The sequence below is a fragment of the Notechis scutatus genome, chromosome 2 (assembly GCF_049901735.1).
Source record: "Notechis scutatus isolate UNSWTSFEM ecotype Mainland chromosome 2, rNotScu1.2, whole genome shotgun sequence".
Lineage (NCBI taxonomy): Eukaryota > Metazoa > Chordata > Lepidosauria > Squamata > Elapidae > Notechis > Notechis scutatus.
In genome coordinates this window covers 220,269,487-220,281,659 of record NC_142010.1, presented here as the reverse complement: position 1 = coordinate 220,281,659, position 12,173 = coordinate 220,269,487, and the positions used below count along the sequence as shown (strand labels likewise).

Here is a 12,173-nt window from a genome sequence, read left to right as displayed (position 1 = left end):
AAATACATTAAAAAATATCCCTCTTCTGCACAGTACAATACAATAAATACATTACACACTACAATAAATACATTAAAAATATCCCTCTTCTGCACAGTACTTTTTAGTTACTAACAGTGAAGGTGTCAGGGATGACTATATGATTGCATTAAATCAGCTTTTTAAAAATTGGGTCATATCCTATTTTGAGTTACTATGGTAGCCCACAGGCTTTCTATTCTAGTCTATTTTACTATCTTAATTTTTAGAAAATACAAAGCAATTCCCATGCTATGCATTGAATAGTACTAGTTTCCAGTACAAATTGTACCACCTTATTTTTTGGAACCCAATAATTATTGAACCAAACGGAGGGGGCGAATCTGCAAAATTATTCCCTTGCTTTTGCAACTTTTTGGCAATTAATGCCCACAGTTTTTCTTTTGTTTCTTGTTGAAAGGAAGAGTTTTGATGATTGGGGCTTTGTTCACTTGTGAACTTGGGAGCATTATAACCCTTTACCTAAATCTTATTCAAAGTTTAAAGCATCAGATTTTTAAAAAATATTCTTTGTTTCCTTATCAAAATCCAATGCTATTATGCACAATTGCACCAATTTTTCACAGAACAATTTCAGAGGGTTCCAGCGAGGCCAATCCCAATTTAGAAGCTGATAAAAACCTCATATACTCCAGGTCATCCTCAACATTTTCTTATATATGTTTCTTCTAAGGGTTTGGTACCAAAATGTGTAAAATATATAATATATACATTTGTTTATTTTTAATTAAGAATAATTTCTAGTGTTTTATGACTGCAACAAATAATTTAAAGTCAAACTAAATATTGCTTTTTGTTTATGAAATGCAACTGCATATTTTCTCAATTCAAATTTATGGAAAATGCAATCCAGATCAAATCTTATCATGCAAAGGCTATTTTAAGTCATTGCATGGATTTCAATCCCTATTAGCTCAGTTTGCTTTTTTAAAAAAATACCTATGTATTCCAAGGGAGACTCTGTTACATATCCAATTTGCAAACACAAAAGTCCTTAATCTGTATGGTAAAAACACCAGTTTTAAAACATTAGATCTCATATTGTCAATGCGATCAGAACTGTTATTTATTTTAACAAATAACTTTCCAAATGCAAACCAAATTTATACAAAAACTTAGCTGATGTATCTGGTGTTGTTTTCATATAATGTCTGCAACATGGAAGCAGTTAAAATGGGTTGAAATTCTAAACATGTTTACTAGAAAGTGAATCTCATTTGAAAACAATAGGAATTTGTTTTGCTTAAACATGCCCAGGATTTCAATGTTAAGTTTATCAAATCCCAACTTGTTTATGTTTTCACTGATTACTTATTTCATACTGCTAATGGATTTATTTGGGGATTTAAAACTTGCAGATACCCAAAACAGTTACATAGCTATAGACTTTGAAAATACTAATTCTGTTAAATCTGTTGAAGCAAAATGAATGTTTGTATTATAGTATGCCAGAGATTAACACATTTATTATGTATAACATAATATTTTGCAAAATATTTTAGTATTTTAGTAATAAATGTAGCAGGCAATAATTAAAATACGAGATAAATATGTATTGTGAATTTAAGCAAATGATTTCTTTTATTACCAAAAATATAGCTAAATTCCTTTGTGCATACACATATTGTTCTGCAGGTATCTGACCTTTGAAAATGAAGAGTTCAATTACAAAATAATATTTTGTATGGCAAAAATGTAAAAGACTTTCTGGATGTTTCGGGGTTTTATTGTCCTACCTATTTTCCTACAACAGCAATTTGTATACCCAGAAAATCAGCGATTGACATACAAACATGAGTCATACTGGCCCCTTATGCTGGTATTTCATATTGCATAAAGCCTGCAGCTGGAAAATAAAATGAACTGCCCGATACATGGATTTGTTGTCTGAATCTGATATATAACAATGTAAAAGTAAGTTCCATTAGACTTTTTTTTATCTTAGATAAGCAGATACCAAGTAAATGGATATTAGATAAACATTTAATTAAGGATTGTAATTGTTTCAGCAATCTGTAAAAATATTACAATGCAATTCTGTCTTCCAAAACACGTCTTTCAAAGGTTCAACATATCCCGAAAGTTACTCAAAACCTTACTAAAACTGAAGGGAATATAATTCTGTGTGGTGGAAAGAAGAAAGTCTCTTACATGCATGTGACTGTATGGATGCCAACATTCCTGAATTGTGATAAGGAAAAAACAATTGCAATTGCATGCTGTAAACTAAGCAACCTTTAAGTTCAGCCCTCAGAATTCACTGCTACTTCCCTCACAGCTATTAGATTTAAGTATGTATTTGTACATTTATAAATAAAACAAAGAATAATTGACTTGATACAAGTGGAGAAGAAAATACCATTAAATTATTATTAAAAAATTACCATAACTTGATTAAAAGAACAAAGGCCACTCTGATGCTGCAACTGGAGAAGAAAATAGCTACTGTATCTGTTAGGAGTTGGCAAAGTCACCTAATACCTCTACAGTAAGAGCTGCACCAGTTATCAACTTATTCTAGCTACTGGTGATTCCTTGTAATATCTTAAATGGGTTGGGTTCACAATATCTTTGTGTCCAACTGATTAAATTTAACTCATCCAATAGTACCAATTAAAAGTGGGGACTGATGAGAGTTCCTAAGAGAAATAGGCATAGTGGAACCTCAGAAATAAGACAGGTTTGGAATAATTTATATCTCCAAATCAAGGTGATTTATTCCCTATTATGTACAAAGAAGAGTTAAATGCTACTCTTCTACAAAACCTTCCAGGAATAATGTTATGCCATGCCGTGGTTAGAGTAGTTGGCAGATGGATGATTCAATGTTCCGATTATTGTTTCATTTTAACATAGATTGTTTTTCGGTGTTACATCTGTATTATACTTGTAATCTACCTAGATTCTATAGAATGAGGCAACATACAAGTCTGAATCAATACATAAATAACTAGAAACTATAAATCATACTTTTTTTCCTAACAGCTTTTTTTAAAATACAGCCAAATAAAATGCACATGTATTCTATCTTGGATTTTTTTTTTTATTAAATGCCAAACAAAAATACAGCAGTGTAAGAGGGTTTTTTTAAAAAAATCCCATGACAGTTGTAACTCTTGCCTTTCCCACTGTACTATTAAAAATGTGCTAATTATGGCATCACAATTATGATAAAGTCTGTGCCAAGACCAACCCTGCTAGCAGAAATATTGATATGTTGCTTTACTTTCATACGCCATTGCTCACATAATTGGGGGGAAAGGACTAGACCCTTCATCCTTATGTTCTGCTGAAGCTGTTGTTTATTAATATGTTAAAGTATCTGAAAGCATCAGTGACCATTATTTCACAAAACCCAAGATCTATTTTACTTTTCAAACTGAACTGATGGAAAAGTCTTATAAACAGTGGTAGCTAATATTTGACTATTCTCTCCCTTTTGTTTCCTTTTCTGTATTTTTTATTCGATATGTAGAAGAAACTCCCTCTTCCTACAATGTCAGCTCTAGTTGTTTCCTAATTAGGAATTAGAAGGCACACATTTGGCAGCTCTTGTATTGCTATTATTTCTTGTTGCTTGGCACAAAATTCCTCTAAGAAGCCACACTACTACTGTATCCCTCTTAGTGATGGATCACTAATTTTTAATAAGCCAAGCTGCTAAAGAATGGCAAAATGCACTGAACCAACAAGAGTAAACAAATAAAGAATGATGTTGTCTTGCATGGACATGTTATTGGCTTGTCTGATTTGAATGAATTTACCAATAATAAATGCATTTAACAAAATATAAATGCACGCATATGGACAAAAAAACTGATATCAGTTTCCAAAAAATTATTATTTTTTTGACAAAATATATGAAGCAAAGCAACAAATATTTTTTTTCTTCAAAGATTATGAATCCTTGTTTTCACCAATAAATAAAATTATTCTACAAAAGTTTTCTTTGAAGAACTGCCCTAGAATTCTAACAAACAAGAATGTGTGGTACTAAATATTGCTTCATTACTTTTAATTTTTTATAATTTTAGAATTGCAAGCAGATCCAGTTGAGTTAGGTGGAAATTGATTGATTGATTGCATGAATGAATGATATAGTTAGTGTTATTCTGGTTTAGAACTATGATTTGGAAGAAATATTCCAGAGCTTATGCATGCACAGTACCTGTCTGCTGATGAATAAAGCAACATATATATTTTTTACACATCAATGCAAAAAAAGATGTTTTCTGGAATCCCATAAAATTTTAATGAATGAATTTCTTAAAATTCCATCACAAAGCCTGAAAAAACTCAAGTTGCTTGAAATTATAGCAAAGAGGTGGTGCGCAATCTCAAATTCCAACGCCCTTCTTTCAAATCATATTCCAGAGGATATGCAAGCCTTCATTTACAATACAACCTTACACTGGTTGATGCAATGCAAAAAAAAAAAGTTCCGCTTATGTTTCAGGTCATTCATTTCAAACTAATCCCTCTTTACAAAAATTATTAAATAAATCCTGTATTCTTAAACTAATTTGTTACAAAATACTATTTTTTCTATGAGTATGAGAAATGTATAGGATTTTGTCACTACCTTACCTTTGTTAAAACTATTTCTAATACTAATTTGTTGGGCAGATCTCAAAATTAATTGAAGAACGAATTCACCTTAACTGGAAATTTTCAAATGTAATCCTTCTTTGAAACATTTTAGCATCATATACCACAATTTCCAATTAGAGGATTTATAAGCATCACTTTTTGACATAATGATCAACTGAACATCTTGAAATTTAAAGTAAAAAAAAACTATGTTCAATATATATTTAGATATACCCATCAGTTGTTATATAAATTATATTAAAAGTACTAATTGGTTGCCATTTTGTTCTAAATATTTTCTCACTTGATACATGACCTATGAATGTTCATTTTTTCTGAAAAGATACATTAAGAAAAGATTTTGATTAGCTTATAGGGGCTTTTGATACATCCTGTATACAGTATGTGTGGTTTGTATCTCTCTATGTATCTATTTATTATCACTCTATTTTTATGTATTCATTCCCTGTAAATGTATATCAAAATTTAGAATGCTTTAAATTAAAAATACATAAAAGAGATTATTATAAAAAGCATTATTATAATCTGAACCATTACTATTTGTTGATGGTGCATGAGTATAGGAGATTATAAAACTTTTAATAATTCTAAAACTGGTAGGTATAAAATTAGGTCTTTCATAATAGAGAATACTGAGTGCAGCAGAAGCTTTGGCTGAAGAAAACAGAAGGCTTTTTACAAATTTCTCCTTCCTCTTCAACATCTTTGACCAACAGTTAGTCGTAATCTAAATCTGGGAATAGAAAAAAACTAGCAAAAATCACCTCTCCCCACCCTATGGGAATGTATATACATTAAATTAAATTCCATTTTCAGAGATAGTTCATCTGAATCATATTTCAACCTATACACATTCAATGAAATGGATGTTAAGTTTACTGAGCAAACAGATCTGACTAGAAATGGATTGTAAAAGAAATGTTATTTTATGACCAATATTTTATAATTTTTAGTGTTCATTTTGCATTAAAATATAGGCCTAGTTCATTGGCATAACATAAAAAAATGAATATAAGTAAAAAAGCTGGTTAAAGCCACATTTCTAAACAAAAACTCTTAAGTGACAAAAAAATGAAATCTACAAAGTAAGATTCATCACTACAGTTTTGTCTGCATAAATATTGTCTGGGGTCCTTCAAAGAATGTTACTTTATTTATATAAAAATATAATAGCTTTTGAGTCTTGTACAATAGTTTAGGATTTGATTTTAAATATTAAATATATCATTTGCTGTATTTCCATCCCCCTTTGTTACTCATAATAAACAAGACTCAAAATAATTCAATGATTCACACAACTAAAAAATTAGTAGATGAAAACTACCCTTAGAAATTGAATCAATGGATTAGTAACACAATTCTTTGCCAGAACAATTTGTACATTTACAAATAAATGAACAAATGTGCTAATAGTTGTTCTCAATGTTAAAATGGGTGGAGTATAAATTTAATAAATAAATTATAGAGCCATTTGAGATTATGACATACCAAATTACTTATTTTTTTTAAAAAAAAAAATTTAAAGTCTTAGTAGGAAATTTTCTTGCAGTTTTTCATTTATATGGTGGCATATTCTAACCTGGATTGTCTTTTTTTTAAAGAATTAGGGCTAAGGCTAGAGTCAAAAAGAATTGGAAGGTACTGTTCACAAGATACATGGTTATTACGTATCATTAAGAACAGAATTTGTACTCTGAACAGTTCTTGTACGTATGTTATGCTTGTAACTGGAAAATGCAGAAAAGTTTGAAGTGCCGACAACAGCTGAGTATACCCAATATGACCATAACCATGTACAATTTAAATGTATGTCAGTGATCTGTTGTTGTTTTTTAATTAAGTGATATAAATGGCTTTGTTTTTTACCTAATCCATTTCCCCCCACTCTGTTCTGCTTACAGAAATATACTAGCAGCATATAGGCACTGAGGACAATGTATTTTAATCACAAGAAATAGAACAAAGTTTTTATCTTCTGCATTTATTAATAACATTTTTAGATTTGATCACATTTTCTCACATGATTGAAAGATCAGGACTTTGCAGGGCATTTTCACTGATCTATAAACTATCAGATATAGAGGATCTCTTTGGCAATCAAGCCAAACACCTCATTATATTTACATGATTAATGCAGCACTAGGTACAAAATCAACTTCTTCATTACAAGGTATATTCTAATTAGCAATTCCTTCTCTCTGTGTCTCTCTCTCTTTTGCTTTACAAGAAGGAAATATAGACTTAGTTTTGCAATTGTTTAAAATCACTAGTCTATCTCTAGTGGCTTTTAGAATAATGTGCATGAATCATACCCAAGTTTAAGACTAGCTACAAGAAATATTGAATGTGTTGAGTGTTACATGTGGGTGATAAATCAATAGCTCTAAGGTCAGCAGAAAGTGGTTTCAAAAACATTTGTCGTATAAATTTGACATTTAATTTCTGAATGACTACAGATTTGAACATAAATGGAAGAAATATACGCACATGCGCATACACACATACACACACAAAGAAACTGCTCTCAATGGCATACGCCTCATTAGAATTGTAATGCTGGAAAAATGGTTTAATAATCTAGAAGTTGAAAAGTAACATGTTTAATGTAGAAATTTAGTTTGAATTGCTCATTGTTGTAATATTTAAATTCTTTATTATAGGTCAGCAAACTAGACTGAATAAAACTAACATTTACAACTTAGAGCTACAAGATAGAACATACAGACTGAAATAAAATGTACAAGATAAAAGATTTATAATCGCACAATGTTGCTTTCAGCAATTTTGAGTTTTTAAAACTGCAAAAACAAACTTTGCTACTGTAACATTAGTTTGCACTGAACAATAATTCAATGAAAACTAATAAAAATAAAAGTATTTGACTATACAAAACAATATATTCAGCTTCTAAGGATAAGATCTGATCATTCTTAGTTTTAATTAAGTAATCTTTATTTCAAGGAACATACTTTATTACATATTGTATAATAATTTATGGAAGCGAAATGTATAATCAGTAATAGTTATCTTATAAGGCCTGATGAAGCCAAACTATAAACTCAGAATTATCCATCGTAACTGGAAATGCTTAGTTTTCTCATTAAACACAAACAGTAAAATCATTATATCTTTTTTGTTAGTTTTGTTAGTTCCTAAACAAAATATAAAATACAGTGTAATTAAAAAGTATGAGTATAATGTTAACTAGGCAACTACTCTCAACAATGTTTTTCCCACCCTAACCTTAATGTCAGCACCTGTGTGCTTGTGTGTACATTTATCTGATCAAGTCAACACAGGCAGAAAGCCCAGGATGTCTGTTGGACTTACTCTATTTGTTTCAGAGCTGGCAGACTGCTAGGTCTGCAAGAAGAGAAATATTGTGTAAGGAACATTATCTAGCTATTTCTAACAATAAAACAGGCCACCATGTCCTAAATTTCGAAACACATCCTTAAAGAATATTTGTAAAAGTAGAGATGTGTTTATTTACTTTACTTTTACTGATGAATTGTAAAGTCTATGTAGCTGCTGAATGGATGACGTCTAAAGCAAAAGGCTAGACTGTACTGATAATCACTGTATACAGAGAACAATTTTCAGCCCAACTAAAGAGTATGTAATGCACTTCTGAAGTTTTTTCCTATACACTTCTAATCATAAGAAATTCCCTGGGCTGGAGACTGGTTTCATCAGCTTTTAATTGCCAATATTTTATGCTGTGAAAGCCTGAAATAAAACCACTGATCTCTTATTAAAAATAAAATTATTGTATTAAATAAAGTGTTATATTCTTATTAAAGAAAAATAAATTTAAAACATGTTTAAATAACATTACAGGTGTATTTCTTTCTAGTGAAAATTTATACACCATTGGGAACAAAACTACTTGAGTCATCTGCTACAGGATTTCAACAGGTTAAGTCATGAACTTTAAGTGATATCCAAAATTCAGAAAAAAATGCACACAATAAGATATTATCAATATGAATGACCTTTCATTATGAATAGCAAAGCACTTTTAATGTAACATGAAATTTATTAAAAGTTATAATTCTAAAGTAGCCTGCTTGGTCATACTCAGCTTAAAGTTCCTAATACAATTAAGCATAGGTGCAGTCTCAATATAATAATATATTTAAGTCTAATTAAGTTCACTAGCAAACAATTCACAAGAACAGTCATTATTACAGCTTTGTGATTATCTTTGAATCTCTTAATGTTTCTTTAACAGGAAGAGCAATTTGAGGATAAGCTATTCATTTTATGCTTCCATATTCCTTTTCAAATCTCTGATAAATTGTAGTGATAACTACTATGAATGAATCTATGGCTAATATTACATTATTATATTAGACTGAATCCCCTAGAAGGAAAGATTTCTAGTAAACATGCACAGGAATGTACTGCATAGTATCATTCTTGCACATAAGAATACCTTTTTTGCATTTACCATATTTCTCTGGAAATACTTAAATGGCCATAGGTTTCGTACATGTTTCATTTTCATATGATTAACTATATAAATGGAAAAACTAACTATATGCATACTTTGTTTAAAATTCTTGATGGAATTATGAATACATTTCTATAAAATAGTGCTCAAATATATCTGCATTTGCAAGTTTTCAAAATGTATCTGTAATCTAGAAACACAATAGACAGGAAAATATATTTCAGTACTCAAAATTATAAAACTTATCACTTTAGAAGAACTGAAAATAGAATTCAGACTCATAAATCATAGACATCAGTGATAAAGAGTTTAAAGTTTAAGGTCTATATATGTCCTTAACAGTATCTGCTATGCCAACTGTAGCTTTAAAAGAATTTTTCAAATATTTCATAGCACAGATGATGCAACCCGTTTAAGAATTGTGAATACATTTGAAGAATAAACTTATTTTAATTCATAATTAGTGCTTATAGCAACATTACAAATCATAATTTCTTCAATACTTGATTTGCATTCATAACATAGTTTTCAAAATATAATCAAATGTATTTTAGAATAAAATTTCATCAGTTTTTACATATATTTGTATATGTTTATTTTTTGTAATATATTACTTTTAATTAATTAAAATGTAAATGGGCACTCATTTAAATCTCAGCAGACTATTAGTATATCCCATTTAAATTATTTTTTCTAATTCTGTATATTAACTGTATATAAAATTCAGGTACACATTCTAATTAGAAGTGCATTATAAACTCAGAAATTGTTACAGAAATCTATACATAAACTTACAAAAGATATAAAAGTCTGCTTGTCAAGTAATATCTCTCATGTTAATTAAAACTTTAAAACTCCAATGATAAATGGGCTTTGAACTTCCAATGATAAAACATAAATTGGGAAAATGTATTAAAATCTAGAATTTGTCTTAAAAAAGGTTTGTAGTAAGTAAGTCAAATGAATGAACGTATGGAAAAATATATAATTTCATCATATTCTATTTAAGATCAGAAAATCTATTTCATACATTTTAATACAGTAATATGGTAGGAAATGTATCACTCCATCAACCACTTTGATAAAGTTCTATAACCCACTACTTTCTGATATTTTAAAATACATATGTACATGTCTGTTTCTTTGCAGTGTTTAAAAAGGTATTCACTAATACAACTGGTTTCTGGGTTCATTGGTTTAAATGTTCAAGTTCTGACCTCACTGTCCTAGCGATTATTTATACTGAAGTATTGCACTACACTGCATGTTTAATTGATACCACAACTGGCAGAGAAACAAAACATTTAATACTGTGCTTTGATTTAAGCAAAAGAGCAACATGTGCAAGTCATTTGGTCAAATTCAAAGCAGCAAACATTTCCGCTTTCACAAGCAAAGTGGGCAAATTCAGTTTATTATTTCATCACCTTTGACAAATGCATATTTCAGCATGTTACTTTTATTCTATAACACTTATCATTCAAAAAAACACAAATTCTCCCACAGCTCTCTACCTATTACAAAATTGTCTTATTTTAGTTGAAATATTTTAGCTAGTTTTATTTTTAATAAGATGGGACGATGTGCCAGGGTTTGGAAGTACAATAGTACTATCAAGGAAATTAACTTACAGGAACATATTCACTGCTAATCCTCAAGTATTGTTTTACTTAAAACAATACATTAAAATTAACTTGATGAACAGCCAGCTAAACTTGATGTATTTAAAAACAAACAGTTTTTACCTTTTATTTTTTACTTGGCAATGTGTACTTTCTCTCTACCATCAAACACAGTAAAACAGTTTTTGGCAAGCACTACTAAACTATTTTAAAACATTACCTACAACAACAACAGAATCAATATGCTAGTATTCTGAATCCATAGCACAAAGCTAACATAAGGTAAAAACATCTATAAACCTAGATTAGTCCAATAAGGTTTAAAAAAACCAAAACAAAAATCCTACTGATATATTAGAACAACTTTTTTGCATTTTAACAAGTTGACACAACATTCAGTTGCCTTATTTATGCACAAACAGCAATGGAAGGATTACTATTATCAGCTGGTGAAAAACAAGAAAAATACCAGGGGGAGGCGGACCCCTAAAAGAACTTTCTAATCCAATTGCATGACTCACTCTTATAATTGTTACAGAATTAAGAAACAACCCCCCCCCCAAAGTTTTATTTGTACTTACAATTGTTTTTTTTAAAGCAAAGGAAACAAAGAAGCAACAGAAAAGTTGTTTTTACATAATTTCAACTGAACATTTTATATTGAGGATGTTCAGGGACATAAAGCATGTATATATATTAATAGCAGAATAACCTTAATTTCATTTACTGACAAATGATGCTAAATCACCATGAAATCATCAGCTACAGACAGGACACTTTACTTTTGCACTATGAGAACATCACCAACTACTACTGCACGTGAATGCATACTCTTGACAGCATGAGTCATTCTGCTGTGGAAAGCCTCCAAGACCAAGGATCATCTGAAAGCACTGAAAACCTTGGGGAAGCAGGAGGAGGTTCTCTTTATTCCTTTAGTCTGACTTAACCAGCTTACTCAAGACTAACCCTGTTAAACAAAGAGGAAAAAACTGAACCCCGGGGAGGAAGAGCAACAGTTCTGCTTTCTAGAGCCCTCAGAACAGGTGCTACATGTAACTGGAGTCTCCCCGCAGCAGCCCAGGGCGACTACAAATATAAACATAGCTTAATATTTTAAACCTAAACACACTTCAGACTGACATAATCTCAGAGCACCGCGGCAATTCTCGCTGCGCTGCCTCTTCAAAATTTCCAGAGGGTGATTTTTTTCCCCCCCGATAACATTTGTTACCTATCAAAGCAGAAAAACACCAAAAACCGGTCCTCCACAGGATCGCGCGCGCGGACGCCGTTTCAGGACGTTTCGTTTCCCACCGATATTCGCTTTCGCGAGTGATTTACCGATGATCCAAGAAGAGATTTTGCCGGCCGTACAACTAGGTCATTAGGGAGAAATTAGCTGGACTCATCACTGAGGCGACATGGATAATAAAGAGAAGTGA

General features: G+C 30.7%; 1 protein-coding gene across 2 annotated transcripts in view; it reads right to left on the bottom strand.

The window, feature by feature from the left end:
• Positions 1 to 12,173, bottom strand: part of EFNA5 (ephrin A5) — a 214,438-nt gene that overhangs the window by 200,178 nt on the left and 2,087 nt on the right. The window lies entirely within an intron of this gene.